This window comes from Marmota flaviventris, chromosome 13 (genome assembly GCF_047511675.1).
Source record: "Marmota flaviventris isolate mMarFla1 chromosome 13, mMarFla1.hap1, whole genome shotgun sequence".
NCBI lineage: Eukaryota > Metazoa > Chordata > Mammalia > Rodentia > Sciuridae > Marmota > Marmota flaviventris.
In genome coordinates this window covers 40,972,327-40,996,764 of record NC_092510.1, presented here as the reverse complement: position 1 = coordinate 40,996,764, position 24,438 = coordinate 40,972,327, and positions in this window count along the sequence as shown.

Genomic DNA, 24,438 nt, shown 5'->3' with positions numbered 1-24,438 from the left:
GGAAAGGTCATCATGGTGTCTTGGAATTCTTCCATTTGGTAAAACTTTCTCTGCACAGATGACTTAGTAGCAGCCATATAGCTGGGTGGTGGGAACAGAACAGGTGGGCATCCTGGATCTGGCCTCTCCTGCTCTGAGCCATTCATACTTTTCCCTGGCACATTTGCTCCCTGTTGCTTGTGTATATGCTTTGCTTCAGGCTGCTTTACCCACCTGGTTCAACAAAACTTTTTATATCCCTGGGTACTATTTGAGTCTTAGTAAATTCTAGTCCCTTATTTTCCAAACTTTTACAAGAAATTTTGCCCCAAATCTCCATGCATCCTCCTTCACATCTTTCCTCACATTCCATGGCCATTCATCTTCTCAAAAATCATCCATTCTCTGCTTATTTTTAATTTAGATCTCTCTGTGCTATTACTCATTCATGATAATTACTGTAGTAATTAAATAAAATTTGCTTTGTTTTTTCACTTTGTTCTCTTGAATTTTTATATGTCAAACACACAGAAAGAAACACACAAAGAAAATATAGGTTTAAGTGAAAAATAATAAAACTTTCTTTTAAGCCCATTAACCACAAGTCATCTTCTTTAATAGTTGCTGTGTAAATTTCTATTACTATTTAGGCCTTATTAGGTATCTCTTCTTCAAAGCATGAGGAGATTATAACTAGATAGATAACAGCCAAATCTGTTTATAGGAGGAGCAAGTAGAGCCATATATTCTTTGCAAATTTAGAAAAATGTGAAATTTAAAATAAGTCCTGTGAAAAAGTATTCAAATTCTAAGTGCTATAACTTTAAGTTCACAGATATGGAACTTTCTTGTGTGTATATCTGTATCCCAGAGATCATATATTGATTTTATTCTTCATCACTAAAGACTGGAGAATACCTACACTCCCATAGTGTTTTAAAAGAAATTGATAGGAGGACAATAATTTGGTCTGGGCTTCTGTACCAGGAGATCCAACCAAACTTGAATATAACCACTGGAACAAAATACTTCGTACTGAAATGGAAATTTGAAGATAGTCAGTTGCAAAAAATTTTAAAAAGGATATAAGAAATCTAAAGTATCCAGTCAGAGAAGGATACAATTACCTGGATCACCAATTCCCCACTATTGAAAGGCTGACAAAAAAGTAACCAGGTGATTCTCCCCTTCTCTACTGATAATAACCTGGACACTCAGTGCTTTGTCCTTGATAGACTTGTACTGTTGCATACTCCTTCCTCCAAGGAAACTGCCAATATCTCCTCATCAGTGAGATTTATTTTAGTAGCATGTTGTGAGCAACATTTTTTTTTGCCTGGAAATGATGCCACTCTCAACTCACAAGAGATTAGAGTCTACTGTGGGAGGCTGACGAGTAAAGGGAAAATAAATACTGTGATATCAGTAGAGCATCCCTGAGAAAGAAATTAACCCAAGAAAATGTGATCTTGTTTGCTGTCACTATGGCAAGTAAGAAAACAGAGGAAACAATGGGTATTAGAGAAGAGAACTTGAAAAATTGTTTTTTAAAAGAAGCAAGGCACAATCTGCATCTTGACACATATCCAAACAAAGGACAGAAAAGACTGGGGACATGGAAAAGCACAGGAAAGAGCACACAGCACAGCATTGACACAAGTAGCCATGAGTCAGTAGGGTAGCAGGGCAGGTAGTGTAATGAGGATTGTCAAGACGTTGCTGCAGATGGAGACAGGGAGGCGGGATCTTCAGTCATTTACTTCATCCTGGATATGGACTTTAGGCGGCATCCTGGGATGTTGGAGAGCATCCTGATCATGATTTGTCTCTCATAAAGAACACTGGACAGAGAATGGGCAGAATGGTGAGATGGTAAGGCACACACTTCAAAACTGCTGAATGAATGTCCTGCTTTGCATAAGCTACTCTACATTGTTCTTTGAGAACAGGAGAAGGAGACATTATTGCATGTTATCTTGCCAAGACCTCATGCCTGGGACATTTATACAGAAAGTGGATTAGGGCAATAGGAGACCAAGGAAAGACACAGAGACACACATGAAAAAAAAAAAAAAGTAGGGCCAGGTGTGTAGCCAAACTTTGGTGGAGTTTGACTGACCCAGGGCTACCTCAGCATGTTTATTATACAGGTTTTATCAAAATATTATTTGAGGGAAAGTTTCAGCAAATCAGGCAATATGAAGGATGCAGGACTTGTGAGACATTAGGGTCATCTTTTTGGTTCATAATCCTCGATTCCTAGGAGTTGGTGTCTAAACTCAAGGCCTATAATGATCATTCTGACCTTTGCACAGAATATTATCAGGCTGACATCACCATAGCAATTGGGCCATCTCAACCTGGTGTTTTGCACAGGCATCTCCCTGTCAGGGGCTAGAAGGAAGTTCTCCTTCAAAGAATAGCCTGACATTTACAAGAAACAGCCCCCTGGGAGACATCCTGCCTGGGAGACACCCTGCAGCCATCTATCTCCCTGAGACATCCTGCGGCCACCTATCTTCCTGAAACATCCTGCGGTTATCTCACCTTGTGCAGACATCCAGCAACTGCCGATAAGACAGCTTCCCCATCCCCAGCATATAAATACCCCTGTGTGAACAATAAAAGTTTGCAGCTTGATCAGAACTCCTGAAAGCTTTGGAGGAGATTTCCCCTTCTTCCTAACTTGTAGTGCAGTTTTAGGATTTCTTGGATGCAGGTGATACTCTTCAGTGCTCCCCTTCACACACGGTGTTCTCTGTTCTTCCATCTTCACGCAGCCTTTGTGAGTCCAGCCTTTGTGAGTTTAGTACCCATTATATCAATTGTAGGACCTATGTAGCGCTAGTGTGACCTATTTTAACTAATCCCAGCTACAATGACTGCAATCCACACATGTGCCACTGTGCAGTACTGATGTTTATAATTTCAGTGTATCATTTAGCAACAATATTCTACCCATAACAGTTATTGATGAGAAACCAAGACAGAATGGCCCAGGAGAGTGAAAAGAACATGCTTGTATTAAAAACTTTCCCAGAACAAAGTGCAGAAAACAGGGTATTTAGCTAATGTATATTCTTCCTAACAGAATTAAAACATTTTTGATCGGTAATGGTCACTGCAGTTAACAATCAACTCACACAGTGATGTCTGGAATTCAAATTGGGACATATGTATTTTATATTTTGTGTTTGAAAGCTAGGCCGATTATCTCTATTCCCTGAAGAAAACTTGAGGACTTCATGTAACTGAGCCTACTTTAAAGTAACTCAGTTACAGGAAGTCCTCAAATAGGATTTTCTTAAAATACTATTCTCAAATTCAACTGTCCTCAGTTCTGAACTCTCGCTTTTAAGAATGACTCCACTTCAGATTCAAAACTTTGCAAGTGTTATTTAGATCTTAAGCTAGGATGATGGCAAAGCAAGCTTAGTTCTCTCTGGTCCCTTTCAATGCTCTCGTTAGTCACTGAGCACTCTTGTTTCTCATCCATCTATTTTCTCAATGGAGCTACAAGACCAAATTCAAACAATGGAGAGGCAAGGCTGCATATGATATGCCACAAGCCAGTTGCTTGACCAGGAGGTTAAATTAAATGCAAATTAGAGAAGTCTTTCCTGTCCCTCATTATAGAAGTTTGACAAGAGGTCTCAAAGTACATTTGGGAACAAACAGGCTTGATAATCTGTGTACCATGTCATCTATAGTTCCCTTTCCTCTCAATTGAAGGTAGCTCTTCCAGGTGCCCAGTCTTCAGCTGATCTAGTTCTTGACCTGCCCTGTCTTCCTCTGTGGTCTAAATACGAGCTCCACCTGATGATAAATTTCCCCTGGTACTTCAGCTCCTCAGTGGCTTCCTCCTATATCCACCCTGTTATGCTGGGTGACAAGTAAGGACACTGAGAACTTTTTTTCTCACATCTTTCCCTTTTATTGGTTAGATTCCCAGTGAGACCATCTGAATACAATCAAGTTATAAAGCAAAAGCTCAAATGTTATACTCAACTACAGCAGGGAGTAATCTTAGCACAAGAAGCCAGTAAACACTTGCCTTGCTGTCTATGACACAAATCTAATAAGTAAGTACACTAAGGGCAGGCAAAGGGGAGTATAGAAAGGCAGCAATCAAGACCTCTCATTTCTGAGTGTCTCAAAGGGTCTTGAATAGCTCTTCAGGACTTTGGAACCTGTTCACAGGTTCTCTCATGATGGTGTCTTGGAATTCATCCATTTGGTGAAATTTTCTCTGAGTAGCTGACTCAGTAGCAACCAGATGAGTGGCAGGTGAGGGGAAAAAAAAACAAGGCATCCTGGATCTGGCCTCTCCTTCTCGGGGCCTTTCATGCTTTCCCTTGGGACTGTTGCTGCCGTTGCTTACCCACCACCTGTGTTTATGTGCCTATGTATGCTTGGCTTCAGGCCACTTTCCCTACCTGGCTCCACCAAGCTTCTTATATCCTTTGGTACCTCTTTGGGTCTTAAGAAGTTTTAGTCCTTTATTCCTTGTACCCTTCTTCGTGTATTTTCCCACATTCCATTTCCATTCATCTTCTCAATATTCATCCACACTCTGCTTATCTTAAAGTTTATTACCTCTCTCTTTGGTAACTTTCACACCAAACTTTTCACCCCTATCTTCGCTTTCAGAAGGTGTTCGGGGGATACAAATCATCTTTATTCTCTGCTCTGTCATTTCTTATAAATTGGCATGGCAACTGAAATGAGAGCTCTATAAACACCTAGAATAGTTCTAAGTCCCTTGTTTACATTTCCAAGGGCTTTTAGATCCATAAACCTAAGCAGGATCACTTAAAGCAAGATAAATCTGTTCTTTCATCTCTCTGGATGTTAAAAGTTGAAATCCAGATGTTGGCAGTGCCACCATTCTTTTGAATTATATGGGGAGGTATTCTCCTTCTTAACTTAGAGGTTCTTTGGATGCAGCTGTGGTTCTTCAGTGCTGTCCCTTGACACATGATGTTCTCTGTTCTTCCATCTTCACACAGACTTTGTGAGTCTTGCTGGATTTCAATACCCATTTTATTGGATATAGGAACCACTTAGCTCTAGTGTGACCTCATTTTAACTAATCCCATCTACAATGATCCCAATCTACACGTTTCACTGTGCAATACTGGTGTTTACATTTCACTGTATCTATTTAGTAACACAATTCTACCCATAAGAGATGTTCAGGAGAAACCAAGGCAGAATGGTCCAGGAGAGTAAAAACAATACTCATTATTCTTTCTGCCCTCTATATGCTGAAACAGAAGAAAAGAAAGGCAGGTGAGAAAAGAAGACAGGGAAAAGAAAGCAAAATAAAAGATAAGAAAACAAGATGAGACACTACTCTGTCAAGGACATATTGTACCTGACATTTTTTGTCTAAAGCAGCTTTGCAGAGGTTTTGAAACCAGAAAGTTGAGTTTTCCAACCTAGTTCTTCCTTTTCAAGAGTGTTTTGACTATTTGGGAGCCCTTGGATTTCCATATTAACATCCGAAAGAGATTTTCTGTCAAAATCATATTGCATAAAAAGACATAAGGATTTTGATAGTGATGACATTGATTCTGTATACCCCTTTGGATAGTTCTGACAACATAACATCTTCCAGCAATCCAGGAAACTCCATAAATATAATGATAGTTGTTTCCACTAATTAGTTCTTTTAAATATATTTCAGCAATGTTTTCTATGTTCCTCCTTAAAGATATTGCAAAATTTGTAATTATTTCAGACAGCATTGAAAAATACAACAGTCACTCCAATTTGGGCTTTGATGATCACTGGAAATCAATTTTTCTATTTTTTATCCCCTTTATTGTAATTGTTTATGAGTACCATGAGTTGATTTCCAATATTCAGGTTCTTCTACAAGTAAGATCGTATTACCTATAGGCAGAGAACATTTTATATCTTGATTCCAATTTTTATGCCTTTTCCCCATCTCTATTTCTCTAGTTAGGACTTATATTACCAGGTTGAATAGAAGTAAACAGGTAGGCACTTTGGGTTTGTGGCTAATTCTTTATCATTGAAAGTGACATTCTCAGTGCAATTTATATACAAAATAAACCAAACATTCATTTATTAGTTTCTCCTGAGATTTTTTAGAAATACTTCAGTAAGATTTGAATTAGTTATTTTAAAGAGCAAATCTTACAAACTTTTATTTTATATCTGATATGTTTCCAACCCTCTCCTATAGTTTATGTACTCTTACCTTTATGTGTGATTGACAATAGCAAACAATTCACATAAAATTTTTATAAGTCTTAGGGATTTGAGAAAATTTTTGAAATAATTTGTAAATTTTGGAATAATGTAGATGCAAAAATATGAAGTCAGAAAAAAATGCAAGGAAATCCTAGGTTTCTCTGAATAGAGTCTCCCAGTAGTGACACCTTATAAAAGACTGGTACATACCACAGCTAGGATATGAACAATTATATAAATAAGAATCAATCACAATACCATTTTCACAGCATAAGAATCCTCTTGGCCCACTCTCTTTGCACCCTTGGGCCTTTTCTTGCTTATAATCCTTGGAAGAACACCTCTACATTTCTTTATGATTTCAAAAATATTTTATAAAAGATATAGTACTTACCATTTAAGGATTGGCTTTTTTCTCTGTCTAAAATTTTGGAGATTTCACAAGTTGCTGTGTGTACCAACTCGATAGTGTTTTATTCCATGATATGAATGTATCACAGTTTGTTCAACCATTCACTGTATTTTTTGTCTACAACTACATATTAGGAAAAGAAAAATTTTCAATGGATTCATCTTTAATAACCTGAACTTAATCCCTAAATTGGCAGCATGACCTGTGCTTCAGATCCATCCATGCTTCCTACATTTAACTAAGGCAATTAACTGTGGCCAGTGATTCTCCAACATTATAGCACATTTGATTACCTCAGAGAGATTTTTAAGGCAATTTCCACTGCTTAAGTTGCATGTTGAAACAACTAAATCAGAGTGCCTCTGGTGTCCAGCCAGCATAAATGCTTTGAAGGATTCCTGTTGTGTGCTATTATGTTGACAATTTACTGCTCAGCCACTTTCGAAAAAAACCTATTGCAATATCTAAAGAGTATTTCAATTACTCCTGTTCTTCATATATTTCTCCACAAAAAATGCCTGTGCACTTTTTATGTATATACCAATCATTAGCCTAAATGTGTCAAGAATGAGAAGCCTCAAAGAGAATATTCTTCAACCTGCTCTTCCCCTTATTTGTAGATGCCTATTCAGCCAAGAGTTCTCACAAATGTCTGTCACAAGATAAAAATAACCAAGGGAGAAAAATAAAGGTAGAATAAAAGAATTGTTTTTTCCTCTACCTCTCTATGAGCATCTCTACCTTTGTATAATGCTATAGTCCTGGCTTTTGCCATTCACTTCCTAGTGGTGGTACTACAGAGAATAGGAATCCACTATTGGTGAAATTCTACTGTACCCAGGAAGAGAGACAAGCACTGAGATTAGCAGCCATGCAGAGTAGCACGAAGGGTGTTGCAGCATAACCACTGTACACTGAGTACTCTGAGAGTCTTGATACTTTAGTGCTAAAACTCCATGGTTCAATACAGAGATAAAGGTGAGATTTTTTTCCTTTTTGCCTGTGAGAAACTGTGGTGATAAATTCATTCCCATTGCACCCAAAAAAAGATGTCTCAGGACCAAGTACTTATCATTTCAAAGTAAAAAGTAGGCTCACTTTCAAACATGAAGAATCATCCTTTGAACAGCGTCAAACACCTCTGGGCATAAAAATCAAATGATGTGGATGTTGATCAGTGATTTAAAAAAATAATTGAAACAAAACTGATTTAGTGTACAATCTGGTGTCTAGCAATGAACACATCAGTAAGACAAATTATGTACATTTTTAAAGGAGCAGAGAATTGAGAGGCCTGTTTTTTCATGTTCAACTTGTCTATGCTGAAGTTGTCCATAAAACAATTCTGTAGACTTCTTCCTCCTGGAGTTAGCAGTGTCAAAGTGAGTCAGAATACTGCCTATCTCATAAACACTTTAACCATTTTGATTTTTTTATTGGTTGCTCAAAACATTACAATGCTCTTGACATATCATATTTCATACATTTGATTCAAGTGGGTTATGAACTCCCATTTTTACCACGTGCACAGATTGCAGGATCACATTGGTTACACATCCACGTTTATATATACTGCCATACTAGTGTCTGTTGTATTCTGTTGCCATTTTGAAATCTGTACAATTAAATGTAGTTGATGATATTATGCCATTACCAAAAGAAGAGACATGATCACTTTCCCAATAAGGATTATGTGTTGCCACAAATTACAATCCTTGGGATCCTGTTCCTTCCAGAAAAGTGAAAATGTGAACAACACACCAAGAACTATTCCTCATGATTTTAATAATCATGGGTGATTGACTTGGGTTTCAGAGGCATTATAATTGAGATTGAATATCAAGATTACATGGCAGATTGATGATTTTGCCCTTATCAATCACAAACAAGTTTCTTAGCTTTCTTTATACATTTATGTAAAAAACAATTTAAAATTAATTCTTTGAAAAAATGACCCCAGTCTTTTGGATGTTGTCGCTTTCTCAATAATGACCAAATGTCAGAAAGTTTTGCCTTCAGCTCCTTTGGAAATTCAGGATTGTACTCTGCCAAAGTTTTTAAGACCTCTACATCTCTGTGACTGGAGATTACAGGGACTTCTGTGAGGTTGAAAGAATAGAGGAAGAGTAATGTGAAAATATATTCATGTCAAGTAGAGTCAGGCAAATGGCAAGTGTTTTCTTATTGAGAAGCAAAAGCATGGTTGCCTTCATATAATGTAGCATCAAAATAGACCTGGGTGTGTCCCTCCTACCTTTTGTCTTTGGGCAGCTTCTCCTCCTATTGGACATCTGTGTTTTGCACACCATGATGTCCCGGTTGCCAGGTGAAAAGGCACAGAGTGCCTCTGGTGTGCCAAAGGATATAAAAGCCATTCTCTCCAGCAGTGTCCCCAGGTGGAAGTTCAGCCCCTTTGTAGCTGGAGAACATCTAATGCTCAGTGCGGAGAATGGAGGGCTGGACACTCTCACCTGACAGTGGTCCTTCATGCAGTGTGACTTCTTGTAGAGTGACATGAGTCACTCTGCCTCATTGCCTTGCATTGCTCTTCAATTCAATTGGTAATATCATTTTTACAAACACTTCTGAACAGTTGTTTCAGTGATCCTGCAGGGTTTCACTGGGGAAGTGGCCCAACAGCATCCAGACTCCTAGCAGGTAGGACAAGAACAAGCTTGCCATCCTGGGTCTGGTCACTCCTGCTTTGGGCTTTTCAGCCCTGCTGTTGAGACTGCAAGGGTTTTGCCTATGGACCTGAACCTGTGTGTCTTCCTGGGCTTCAGGCTGCTTTCCCTCCGTTACTCATCCAGACCTTTATATCCATTTAGCTGTAGCTAAACCCCTGAGCCAAAGTTCCCAGCTCCACCCCTTCCCAACCCAGATCCACTGGTAATTGACTTCCTTAGCTTTTGTTCACTTTCCCAAACTCTCCTCACTCACCTCCCATCCCTGCATCCTCCCATTGATCTTTTGTCATTTGCATTATTTTAGAGTTTCAAATGCCTTCTTCCTTATTCATTATTTTTTCTCTACAAGTATTGTCATTGTTACTGAAATATTTGTAACCTCTTTGATGCTTTTTTTTTTCTAATTTCAAACACAAGGGAGTCTCATCTTAGGAAACAGAGTTGAACACAAGACATGTAAACCTGCCTTTTCATCTTTTTGGCAGCTTATATCAGTTTGCTCTTGCTGCATAAACTGGCTTCCTACAACTCACATGACTCATATTTCTTTATATTTTTTCTTTAAGTCATTACAAGATTAGTTACTGTTCCTGGTACACCCATCCATAATATTGTGATGTGAGAATGGACTGCTTTTTCACACAAAACAGAGAACTGATGACAATAAACTAAGTACTATGAAAAGTATGAAATTTCCCAGTAACATCACTTTAGGTTTCCATAAGGAAGTATAAATGTAACAGCGTCCTTTCCTATTTATACTTGCAGAAGATCAGAAACTTAAGTGGAGAGGAAACTCAAAGGTCATTATTACATCTGCCCTCCAGAAAGCAAGAAGAGGACAAAAAGAGACTCTAGTGTTGCCTGGCAAGTGTTCAGGGAGCACAGATTGCAGGTCTTCTCACACTGGGAGAGGAGATTCTAATCATTTTCTGTACTTTATTTCCATTGATTTTTCTGGGGCATTGGCTGAATTTTTTTAAATTACCTATTGCAAGAATGGTTTACATTGAGACTGTTTTACTTATTTGTAGAGATTCAGAACCCACAAGAACAAACACACACACAACACAAAAGAAAATAAAAAGCCTTAGAAACCTATAATCCAGAGAGAGTATGTTGTTGATACTTGTTCTTCCCAAAGAATTAAAACATTTATGATAAATTTTTTGTATTCTACGTGTCTTGTGTAGGAGCAAAAAGTTTTTAACATTTTCATACAGCACAGTTTTCTTGGCCATGGGCACATTAGATAACAATCAAATCATACAGTGTCCTTGGAATGCAAAATAGGGCCATGTGTTTATAAGCCTCTTTTGTTTGTGTTTAGAATCTAGGCAGATTATCTTTGTTCTCTTAGGGAAACTAGAGGACTTCTTGTGAGTTGAGGTATTTAAAATACACTAGTAAACACCCTTAGTTCCAAATAAAAGATAATATTTAAATTTTTTTTGCAATGTGGAAGAGGGTCTTGTCCTTCATCAAATATCAGGCATCAGTTTCCCTTCAATAATACATATATTGAGATAGAGTGTGTGTGTGGTCTGTCATTTGGATGACCCCAGAATGTGACATGTATAATGCCTGAGGAAATAAGCACCCAACTTTGGACAATATTTTTTTCCCTTCCCACATTGAGGAAGACAATCTAAGAAATTCTGGTACCAGCAGAAAATCCTGGATGGTGTTTTCTTGGGAAATAGCAAAGGCTCGAAACCCATTGGTTTTATAGTATGATACTACCCCTTAGGTTTCAAGCAGAGATAATAACTGGAACATTATGTAAATGCCTTAGACACATTTTCCTTGCAGTGCTAAAAGTGTGTACATGATTGATTTATTAAAGAGAAGAAGTTGGTTATTTCTTGCATGCCATGGACTGTACTTACTAATTCATAATTGGTACACAGAGAAAATATTTCTGGGTATTATTCATTTAGGTTGCTTAATAGTGTGCTGAATCTCTTAACAACATGAAAGAAACACTCTTAAAAATATTTGAGTTCCCTTGGAGAGAAACATTCAAACTAAATAAATTTTATATCTAGTATTTTTGTTTGTATGTGTGTGTTTTGTTGTTGTTGTTGTTCAGGGCAAAGGCAATATGAATAGCACCAGAAAAATAAAAGAGAATTTTGACTCAGTTGGATTCTGCATGGTTTTTTAAATTTTATTTTCAACTGGTCTTAATTGACATGCCACTAAAAATAGTTTATCAATTTCATAATATCTGATGTTAGGAAATATATACAGTATTTATATTGGTTAATGTGCTAAAGATGTTATAAGCATCACTAAGTTGAGAAGACTGAAAAGCAAATAATATAATTGTACCAATAATATAATAGGAGAATGACACTTATTTATCAGAAAAGTACTACTTATGAACTCATGCTACAGCACTAGATTTTATTCATTCAGTAAATACATCATTTTATTATTGTTATAATACCAGACTTAGAGGTCAGGTATTCCCAGGTCTTGAAGATTAAACACCCCAAAATGCAAAGGCAAGCATAGAAAGCAAGTTTTATTTAAGAAAGTGATAGTGACAGGCTTTGAAAAGAAGGGACCTAGATCTGGGTGCCTGCAGGAGAAGGTGTGTCTTGCTCTTTTGTTTGCAATCCAGAGTGCCCAGGAGCAAAATTAAAGAGGTTAAAAATCCATTGTCCTCTGTTTGATAACCAGTGACAGACAATCATCATCCTCTCTGGACCCTCATCATTCATTACCTACACTGTCTGAGTGATCTGCATCCCCTGCTTCAATTTGCTGAGGAATGTGACAAATCCTGTACACTCAGGCCAGGAAGAGTTGTAGGCAGATGGCTTTTTGGCAAAGAATGCATGGGGGTTTGTTAGCACAGTGGGCTTGTTTTATGGAATCATTCTTTTAAACTCATGTTTAAAATTCTCATTTAAAAAGAATTTCACCATTCTCATCTATCTGTTCCCTTATATTTCCCACTCAAGGACTTTGAGCCCTTAAATTCTTTTAGGGTATTTGATGTCAACTCAATCTGGCTACTTTCAGTGAAAAAAGGTGACATCTAGGGGAACAAAAACCAAAGTCCTTATTCTCCATCTGTCAGGGACTAGAGAATTAAAGGTATTTAGAAGCAGGGGGGTACAGTGGTCCTTGATGGCAGTTGGAGAGTGAGTGGATGAAGTGTACATCTGGCAGAGATCATGCTAAGACAGCAATAAATTGGACAACAAAGCATTATTTTTTGTGAACAATTAGCATGAAAACAATTGGTATTATTTGCTGGTCTCTGAAAACCATTAAGATGGGTAAATCTAAGATGATGTGGGAACAACATGCCCCTAATATGTGAGAGGAGGCCAGTTAAAGCTTTAAAAACATTAGAACATTTGTTCAAAATATATACACAGTATATAGTTTTTATAATGTTACAGATGTCCCTGTGATCTGTAGTTAATATATAATGTAATTTGATTTTTGTAAAATACCTCTCTATTGCATAACCTCTGTGTTAAGTAGAAATCCCTTTATCTCTGTAACTTAGAGCTAGATAATCATATTAGCAAATACAGATGAAGTCTGCCTATGTAGGAATTTAGGAATACTTTCAGGTGTCAAATTGACTATGAAAAGACATGTGACTTTGACAGTTTCTTTTGATAGTTGTCAGGTACTTCTGTCTGAGAAATCTTCCTTCATAACCTTCAGCTTTACAAACTTTCGGTGGGTCTGACACAAGTGTACATCTTAAGTTACACTAAAAGAACTATTTTCTTTCCATTTAAATGTCTAGGCAAGGTGTTGCTTTGGTTATAACTCTAATGACAGGTGCTTAAGACCAAGCTGGTCAAATTGAACTTGTTCTTATGCATAATTAAGAGCCCACTTGGGTTCTTCAGTGGGTAAATATTGGGAACTTGGGAAAATTCTCTTAGTTTTTCTAGTGCCATTTTTGAGGATATGTCAAGATCTTGCTGAGCATGTGAGGCTTTCCTTGGAAGCATTAGGGATATTTTCCTCTCCAATGAAGCACCTCTTTGCAGCATGAGCACTGCATGGCTTTCTGTTCCTTAGGGTCCTATTGATCCCCATGATTGGAGGTCATGTGGCACAAGTTCAAAACCCTTAGATATGTTTGATTGCTCCCTGTGTTCTAGTTGACCTCAGAGGGCAAGAGAAAATTATTACTTATTTTCTTTCTTGGCTCTTTTATTTTCTTAACTTTCATCTCCAAGTTTGGGGTTTAAACATCTAGCAGGGCAGTTTTAACCAGTCTTAAAGTAGGAGTACTAAGTTTTAATTTTAATGTCTATTTATGGTTTAGATGTGGTGGTCCCCAAAAGTTCACATATGAAACAATGCAAGAAGGTTCAGAGGAGAAATGTTTGGGTTACAGCCTTAATCTAATCAGTGAATTAACTGAGTGATAACTAACATGGTAGGGTGTGCCTGGAGGAGGTAAGAATTGGGGCATGGCTTTGGGGTACATATTTGTATCTGAAAAGTGGAGAACTCTGTATCTCTGCTTTCTGATCACCATGGGAGCTGCTTTCCTCTGCCACACTCTTCTGTTATGATGTTCAACTTCACCTGAACCACAAGTAAAGGAGTCTGCTGTTTATGGACTGAGATCTCTGAAACTGTGAGTCCCCAAATAAACTCTCCCCCTTTACAGTTGTTCTGGTGAGGTACTTAGTCACAGCAGTGAAAAAGCAGACTAAAACAATGTGTATAATTTTTATAGTTACTTACCCCTTCCATTTAATTGACATCAATATTAGTACTGGAAATCAGCCTTATATCCTGTCTATCCTATAGGTGATTGCCTATTATTTAAAATTAACTCAGGTTGCTCTATTAGAAATTGTACTTCTCTAAAGCACTCAGATAACAGTTATAAAGTGCTATAAGGAAAATATGAAATTAAATTAACAAGAGAAAATACACATAATAGCCATAAACCAAAAAACAACATTTTTTTACAATCACAAACCTTTACTAATTATACATTATATTTCCTGTTTATTTCAAGACCACAGGAATCTGTATAACAAAAAATTTATTGTTTGAACTTAACTTTAAATTAACTGAATTCTAGTCTACTTTGTACTCATTCTAACATGGAATAAAGTGAGAAGCAGAATCTTAACTCAGGTAAGGTGGCCTCTTCACAATTCTTAGGTAAGTTGTTTTTTGTTTTTTTCTGAAGCTGATTATTCCTCTTAAATATTATTCCATAAATTTTAATACATTATTTAATACATTATTTTCTGAGCCTAATGGATATCAGTTAACACAATCCAACATTACATCTGAAACATAAATTAAAAAGGCTAAGAGATCTATTAACCTCTTTTGGGGGAAAAGTGGCAAAATGAATTCATGTTCCAAATTGTGAACCTATAAATAAACAGGGCTTTCCTCATTACCTTCCAAAAAACACTTTTAAGTTCATACTTCTGTGTAAGGAATAACAAAATGTTATACATGACTTATTTTTAAAATTTTTTTAGATGTATGGATCTTTATTTTATTCTTTTATTTATATGTGGTGCTGAGAATCGAACCCAGTGCCTCACACATGCTAGGGAAGTACTCTACCACTGAGCTGCAGCCTCAACCCTATACATAACTTATTGATGACAGGTTCTTTTTACCCTATTACAAAATATAAAATGATATAATTAAGTTCCCAATTAAACATGTCATTTTCATGTAAGTCTGAAAGAGATTATAGCTACAGAAAACCTTAGTCTGAAGAACACCATCTTGGTAAAATTCACTCCTAAAATTTATATATTAAAGGTTTGTATACTGGGATGACATGAATATATCTGATATACAAAGAAGCCAATAATAGTTGTTTATTTAACCAAGTTATACAAACCCTAATTCTTTAAGACCAGTTACCCTAAATAGTAGAACCTAACACACATAGGAAATTATCTTGATAGATAATAGTTGACTAAAGTTTTAAGAAATCCTTGCTATTTCAACAAATAGGGAACTAAATTTTGGGTCTTTGAGCTTCAGATGCAAAACTTAGGCCCCTTATTTTTCCTAGCTTTTGTATAACCAAAAGTTTATAAGGTGTGGATTTTGTAAAATGTGTATTTTTACTTTAGGTTTCCTCTGGAAACTATTTTTCTATTATAACAGTTGGAAATCAGGCTAGGTTTGGAAGCCGAAAATTATAAGCCACTTTTTAAAATTTTGATTAGGTCTTTCCCATTATAATTTTGAGCATGAAGCTCCCCTCTGAACAAAAATTTAAATGAATGAAAGATAACAGAACTTGGGTGCCTGAGGAGAGGAAACTCTCTCCCTGCTTAGGGACAGCTCCCTGATCCTGGAGCCTCTAGTGGACAGTACTTTCTGCCCCTCCTGCCATGACTTATGAATTTAAGTGTTGCCCTACCTGCATTGGCACAATTTTTCTCCTCTTTTATGGGTGGCCATGAAAAAAGTGCAAGCCCCTGTATTACCCACACTTACTGTGTGAAAAGGTGAGACTCTTAGATGCCTTCTTTTCCTGTCATACTGAGCCTAACATTAGTTAATAAATTTTGGCAGTGGGCGGGGGGAGATACTGGGCCTCAGAATGAAGGATCATAGCTGAATATTATTTACATTTTGGGCACAATTTGTGTTTTTCTCTTTGTCTTGCACATACATAGGGAACTTCAGAATATTTTTCTTCTTTAACAAAACAGGCGAGAGCCGCCCCCTCCCCCTGCGCCGGCAAGGTAGACGGAACTGTGACCACCCACAGAGCAGGCCCAGCGGCCTGCTGAGGGGCAGAGCCGCCCCCCACCCCCCGCGCCTGCCAGGTAGGCGGAACTGTGACCACCGACAGAAAAGGCCCAGTGGCCCGCGGAGGGGCAGAGCTTCCAATCACTCCTGCAAGGTAGGCGGGCCTGCGACCCACCCGCAGAAGAGGAGCAGTGGCCTGCTGAGAGGCAGAGCCGCCCCCTCCCCCTGCACCGGCAAGGTAGAGGGAACTGTGACCACCCACAGAACAGGCGCAGCGGCCTGCTGAGAGGCAGAGCCGCCCCCTCCCCCCGCGCCTGCAAGGTAGACGGAACTGTGACCACCAACAGAACAGGCCAGACCTGCAACCGACAGACAGAACAGGCCCAGTGGCCTGAGGAAGGGTAGAGCCACCCCCCCCCCCCCGGCGCCTGCAAGGTAGGCGGACCTGCATCCCACTGGCAGAACAGCCCCAGAGGCCTGCAGAGGGGCAGTGCCGCTGCCTGCGCCTGCAAAGTAGGCAGAACTGCGACCACCGACAGAACAAGCCTAGCGGCCCACAGAGGGACAGAGCCACCGCCCGCGCCTGCAAGGTAGGCGGACCTGCTACCGACCGGCAGAGCAGGCCCAGCGGCCTGCCGGCGTGTTAGGCACATTGCCCCAATTGGAGGAGGGGCAGAGCCGCCGCCCATGCCTGCGAGGGAGACTTTGCAACTATACAAGACCAATATAAATATATAGGGGGAAAATTCAATAGCACAACAGTTTCACCAAGTAGAAAGGAACGCGAACAGTATGAAGAGACAAGGAAAGAAAGGACCACAAGCAATGCAGGTCAACTCAACTTTAGAAGAGGTAATAGCTGCAGCAGATGGAATGTCAGATAAAGAATTCAGGATATACATGCTTCAGATGATCTGGAGTCTCAAGGAAGACATCAGACAGCAAAATCAGACAATGAAAGATCACTTCAACAATGAATTACATAAACAAATCCAAGAAGCAAAAGATCAACTATACAGGGAGATAGAGGTTATAAAAAACAAACAAACAGAAATCCTAGAAATGCAGGAAGCAATAAACCAACTTAAAAACTCAATTGAGAATACTACCAGCAGAGTAGAACACTTAGAAGATAGAACATCAGACAATGAAGATAAAGTATTTCAACTGGAAAAGAACATAGACAGCTCAGCAAGACTGTTAAGAAACCATGAGCAGAACATCCAAGAAATATGGGATAACATCAAGAGACCAAATTTAAGAGTCATTGGGATACAGGAAGGGACAGAGTTTCAAACCAAAGGAATGAGCAATCTATTCAATGAAATAATACGAGAAAACTTCCCAGACTTGAAGAATGAGACAGAATCCCAAATCCTAGAAGCCTACAGGACGCCGAATGTGCAAAATCATAAGAGACCCACACCTAGACACATTATAATGAAGATGCCCAACATACAGAATAAGGAGAGAATTTTAAAAGCTACAAGAGAAAGGAAGCAGATTACATTTAGGGGTAAGCCAATCAGGATAACAGCTGATCTTTCAACACAGACTTGAAAGCTAGAAGATCCTGGAATAACATATTTCAAACACTGAAAGAAAATGGGTGCCAACCAAGAATTGTGTTTCCAGCGAAATTAAGCTTCAGGATGGAAGATGAAATTAAAACCTTCCACGATAAACAAAAGTTTAAATAATTCGCAGCTAGGAAACCATCTCTTCAAAACATCCTCGCCAAAACATTACAGGAAGAGGAAATGGAAAATAACAATGAAAACCAACAGTGGGAGGTAGGACAGTAAAGGGGGGGAAAATAATCAAAGAGGAAAACAAACCATGTTTAGTAACAGAAATAAACAAATATGGCTGGAAGAACAACCCATATCTCAATAATAACCCTAAATGTTAATGGCTTAAACTCACCAATTAAGAGACAAAGGCTAGTAGAATGGATCACAAAACAAGACCCAATAATATGCTGCCTACAGGAGACGCATTTGATAGGAAAAGACATACATAGGCTGAAGGTGAAAGGTTGGGAAAAATCATATCACTCATATGGACTTTGGAAACAAGCAGGAGTGTCCATACTCATATCAAATAAAATAGATTTCCAGCCAAAGTTAATCAAAAGGGATAAAGAGGGACACTACATACTGCTTAAGGGAACCATACACCAACAAGACATAACAATCATAAATATTTATGCCCCAAACAATGGTGCAGCTATGTTTGTCAAACAAACTCTTCTCAAGTTCAAGAGTCTAATAGACCACCATACAATAATCATGGGAGACTTCAACACACCTCTCTCGCCACTGGACAGATCTTCCAAACAAAAGTTGAATAAGGAAACTATAGAACTCAATAACACAATTAATAACCTAGACTTAATTGACATATATAGAATATACCACCCAACATCAAGCAGTTACACTTTTTTCTCAGCAGCACATGGATCCTTCTCAAAAATAGATCATATATTATGTCAGAGGGCAACTCTTAGACAATATAAAGGAGTAGAGATAATACCATGCATCCTATCTGATCATAATGGAATGGAACTGAAAATCAACGATAAAAGAAGGAAGGAAAAAGCATACATCACTTGGAGAATGAACAATAGGTTACTGAATGATCAGTGGGTTATAGAAGACATCAAGGAGGAAATTAAAAAATTCTTAGAGATAAATGAAAACACAGACACAACATATCGGAATCTATGGGACACATTGAAAGCAGTTCTAAGAGGAAAATTCATTGCTTGGAGTTCATTCCTTAAAAAAAGAAAAAACCAACAAATAAATGATCTCATACTTCATCTCAAAATCCTAGAAAAAGAAGAGCAAAACAACAGCAAAAGAAGTAGAAGGCAAGAAATAATTAAAATGAGAACTGAAATTAATGAAATCGAAACAAAAGAAACAATTGAAAAAATTGACAAAACTAAAAGTTGGTTCTTTGAAAAAATAAACAAAATCGACGGACCCTTAGCCATGCTAGCGAAGAGAAGAAGAGAGAGAACTCAAATTACTAGCATACGGGATGAAAAAGGCAATATCACAACAGACACTTCAGATATACAGAAGATAATCAAAAATTATTTTGAATCCTTATACTCCAATAAATTAGAAGATAGTGAAGGCATCGATAAATTTCTTAAGTCATATGATCTGCCCAGATTGAGTCAGGAGGATATAGACAACTTAAACAGACCAATATCAATTGAGGAAATAGAAGAAACCATCAAAAGACTACCAACTAAGAAAAGCCCAGGACCGGATGGGTATACAGCAGAGTTTTACAAAACCTTTAAAGAGGAACTAATACCAATACTTTTCAAGCTACTTCAGGAAATAGAAAAAGAGGGAGAACTTCCAAATTCATTCTATGAGGCCAACATCACCCTGATACCTAAACCAGACAAAGACACTTCAAAGAAAGAAAACTACAGACCAATATCTCTAATGAACCTAGATGCAAAAATCCTCAATAAAATTCTGGTGAATCGGATACAAAAACATATCAAAAAAATTGTGCACCATGATCAAGTAGGATTCATCCCTGGGATGCAAGGCTGGTTCAATATACGGAAATCAATAAATGCTATTCACCACATCAATAGACTTAAAAATAAGAACCATATGATCATCTCGATAGATGCAGAAAAAGCATTCGACAAAGTACAGCATCCCTTTGTGTTCAAAACTCTAGAAAAACTAGGGATAACAGGAACATACCTCAATATTGTAAAAGCAATCTATGCTAAGCCTCAGGCTAGCATCATTCTAAATGGAGAAAAACTGAAGGCATTCCCTCTAAAATCTGGAACAAGACAGGGATGCCCTCTCTCACCACTTCTGTTCAACATAGTTCTCGAAACACTGGCCAGAGCAATTAGACAGACGAAAGAAATTAAAGGCATCAAAATAGGAAAAGAAGAACTTAAATTATCACTATTTGCAGATGATATGATTCTATACCTAGCAGACCCAAAAGGCTCTACAAAGAAACTATTAGAGCTAATAAATGAATTCAGCAAAGTGGCAGGATATAAAATCAACACGCATAAATCAAAACCATTCCTGTATATCAGCGACAAATCCTCTGAAATGGAAATGAGGACAACCACTCCATTCACAATATCTTCAAAAAAAATAAAATACTTGGGAATCAACCTAACAAAAGAGGTGAAAGACTTATACAATGAAAACTACAGAACCCTAAAGAGAGAAATAGAAGAAGATCTTAGAAGATGGAAAAATATACCCTGTTCATGGATAGGCAGAACTAACATCATCAAAATGGCGATATTACCAAAAGTTCTCTATAGGTTTAATGCAATGCCAATCAAAATCCCAACGGCATTTCTTGTAGAAATAGAGAAAGCAATCATGAAAATCATATGGAAAAATAAACGACCCAGAATAGCAAAATCAATGCTAAGCAGGAAGTGTGAATCAGGCGGTATAGCGATACCAGACTTCAAACTATACTACAGAGCAATAGTAACAAAAACAGCATGGTACTGGTACCAAAACAGGCGGGTGGACCAATGGTACAGAATAGAGGACACAGAAACCAATCCACAAAACTACAACTATCTTATATTTGATAAAGGGGTTAGAAGCATGCAATGGAGGAAGGATAGCATCTTCAACAAATGGTGCTGGGAAAACTGGAAATCCATATGCAACAAAATGAAACTGAATCCCTTTCTCTCGCCATGCACAAAAGTGAATTCAAAATGGATCAAGGAGCTTGATATCAAATCAGAGACACGCCGTCTGATAGAAGAAAAAGTTGGCTACGATCTACATACTGTGGGTTCGGGCTCCAAATTCCTCAATAGGACACCCATAGCACAAAAGTTAATAACTAGAATCAACAAATGGGACTTACTCAAACTAAAAAGTTTTTTCTCAGCAAAAGAAACAATAAGAGAGGTAAATAGAGAGCCTACATCGTGGGAACAAATCTTTACTCCTCACACTTCAGATAGAGCCCTAATATCCAGAGTATACAAAGAACTCAAAAAATTAGACAATAAGAGAACAAACAACCCAATCAACAAATGGGCCAAGGACCTGAACAGACACTTCTCAGAGGAGGACATACAATCAATCAAGAAGTATATGAAAAAATGCTCACCATCTCTAGCAGTCAGAGAAATGCAAATCAAAACCACCCTAAGATACCATCTCACTCCAGTTAGATTGGCAGCCATTAGGAAGTCAAACAACAACAAGTGCTGGCGAGGATGTGGGGAAAAGGGTACACTTGTACATTGCTGGTGGGACTGCAAATTGGTGCAGCCAATTTGGAAAGCAGTATGGAGATTTCTTGGAAAGCTGGGAATGGAGCCACCATTTGACCCAGCTATTCCCCTTCTCGGTCTATTCCCTAAAGACCTAAAAAGAGCATGCTACAGGGACACTGCTACATCGATGTTCATAGCAGCACAATTCACAATAGCAAGACTGTGGAACCAACCTAGATGCCCTTCAATAGACGAATGGATAAAAAAAATGTGACATTTATACACAATGGAGTATTACTCTGCATTAAAAAATGATAAAATCATAGAATTTACAGGGAAATGAATGGCATTAGAGCAGATTATGCTAAGTGAAGCTAGCCAATCCCTAAAAAGCAAATGCCAAATATCTTCTTTTTTTTTCCATTTTGAACATTTTTATTAGTGCATTATAATCATACTTAATAGTGGGGTTCATTTTGACATTCATGGAATATAATTTGCTCCATTTCAGTCCCCACTGCTTCCACTTTCTTTCTCCACCTACCTCCCCTTCCTCTATTTTACTGGTCTTACTTCTACTTAATTGTTGCTTTTTAAATTGGTGCTTTATAAATATACATAAAGATGGAATTCACAGTGGGATATTCATGTATGTACGTAGCATAATTTGGTCAATTTCATTTCACAGTTCCTCCCTTTTCCAGTCCCTCCTCCCTCTCCTTCTTCTATTGTACTGATCTCCCTTCTATTTATCCCAAATATCTTCTTTGATATAAGGAGAGTAACTAAGAACAGAGTAGGGTCGAAGAGCAGGAGAAGAAGATTAACATTAAACAGGGATGAGAGGTGGGAGGGAAAGGGAGAGAGAAGGGAAATTGCATGGAAATGGAAGGAGACCCTCAGAGTTATACAAAAGTACATACAAGAGGAAGTGAGGGGAAAGGGAAAAATAATACAAGGGGGACAAACGAATGTCAGTAGAGGGGGCAGAGAGAGAAGAGGGGAGGGGGAGGGGAGGGGAGGGGGGATAGTAGAGGATAGGAAAGGCAGCAGAACACAACAGACACTAGTATGGCAATATGTAAATCAATAGATGTGTGACTGATGTGATTCTGCAATCTGTATATGGGGTAAAAATGGGAGCTCATAACCCACTTGAATCAAAGTGTGAAATATGATATATCAAGAACTATGTAATGTTTTGAACAACCAACAATAAAAAATTAAAAAAAAATAAAAAAACAGGCTAAGCTGCAGAATTGTATGAAAAATTTATATTTCACTCTTATAGATATGATTTTTTATTGGACACTTTGTATTGAGGCCATGCTTGGCAAAAGAAAATGAGACATTTTTTTCTTGAGCATTTGTAGATTAACCTTGCTTCACTTCTACAGTATGCAGGCTAGTGGTGAACCTGCATAACTGTTTTGATCTAAGCTGTCATCTCTATATGAGAAAACAGATCCAGGCATCCACCCCAGAGAAACTGCCCACTTTGCTAGGGACATCTCCCTAATGAGCTTCTCATGGTCAGTAAACCCATCTCTCATTTTCAATTTTCTGCTGAATTTATTGCTTCATCATCAGCAAGAATGCAAAGTTTCTGTTTGCCAAACACCAAGAGATGCAAGGTATTCGAACTCAGTGGTGGTTACTGATTTCCCTCTGCCACTAGCAAATTTTTAAATGTGATGTCCCAGGTCTCCTTTTATTAACCAAGGTCTGAGAAGTCTGTACAAGACCAGAGTCACTTGGGGTAAAGGATGAAACAAACAGTTTACGCTTGTTTGTGCCAAAGGAATCTCCAGAGGCCAAGGAGGACATCTAGTGGTTGTTGAATGTTTAATATCCTTTTCCTCAGGGAATTTTAAGAAAGAGGTAAATTAAAAGATACATGCCTTTCTTTATGGATCATTCCATGTAATATGTCTGTCTCTCAGTGGCTAGAGTCTGATGGAAGAGGAAATGGAGGTGCTCAGGAGGTGCAAGCAGAAGGAGGAAAATGTGGTCGGCTCACCAGGTGGTATATGCGTTACTGGGGCATTTGCACAGCATTGCCTAATTGACCAATCACCATAGGTTACCCAGTGGGCTGTCAGGAGAGAAGGTAGGAGGAGAGTCATTGAGATTCACTAGGCAGGGCTCTGGCCAGAATTTTGAAAATGCTTCCCTCCTCTTCTCAACACTTCACATACAAATGCAGATCAGAATCAGGGCAAACTCTTTCTTAGCTCCAGATAAGCTCAGAACCAGGATTGGAGAGTAAGAAATCACCTTTGTAGAGTCCATCATGCCTAACCCACAGGGCCAGTTATTAGGAGGCATAAAAACCCATGAAACATTTTTGATCCAGTTGTAAATTTAGGCAGCCTATACTGATTGCATCTAAGTAACTGATGGGTGCCCATATTATCCTCCAAAATGAAACAGAAAGATGTACCTCAGAAAGACATAAGGTGCAGAGGAGTGTACCTTGGTGATGTTCCCAAGAGAACCCTCATCTGATACTGATCTTGGAGATCAAAATGGGTCCTTGTTCTTCAGTGTTGAAGATTAAACACCTGAGAAATGTTGAGGCAAGTGAATAACACAATGTTTATTTCAGAAAGTGATATTATCAGACTTCTCCAAAAAGTAGGAGCCAAAGAGCAGGGTGTCTATGAGAAGGGTCATGTCTTATTCTTTTTCAAAACCACTTTTTAAATTTTTCTCTTCTCCATCTACTTTCCTAAGAGGAGAGATGTGGAGCTAAATTTTTAATAATCTAGAGTGTACAGGAGCATGATCACAGAGGTTAACAACCAATTGATTGAAGGGAGTGGAGGCTGAATACTTTCTGGAAAAGAAAGCATGGGTGAGGATAGCACAGTGGCCTCATTTTATAGAATTATTTTATTAACCTTATATTGCCACCATTCTCATATATCTGTCCCCTTTCTGTTCTAAGTAATGTTACTAAAATAATTGAAACTGAATAATGAAAAATGATTTAAAGATAGGATTTTAGACCTGTAGAATGAAATAAATATACTGAATTCATCATAACAAATAGGGGATACTTGTATGTAGAATGTGCTAGTATACTATAAAATTTATTGTTTATATGGCATACTTTCTATGTAAAGCCAAGCAAA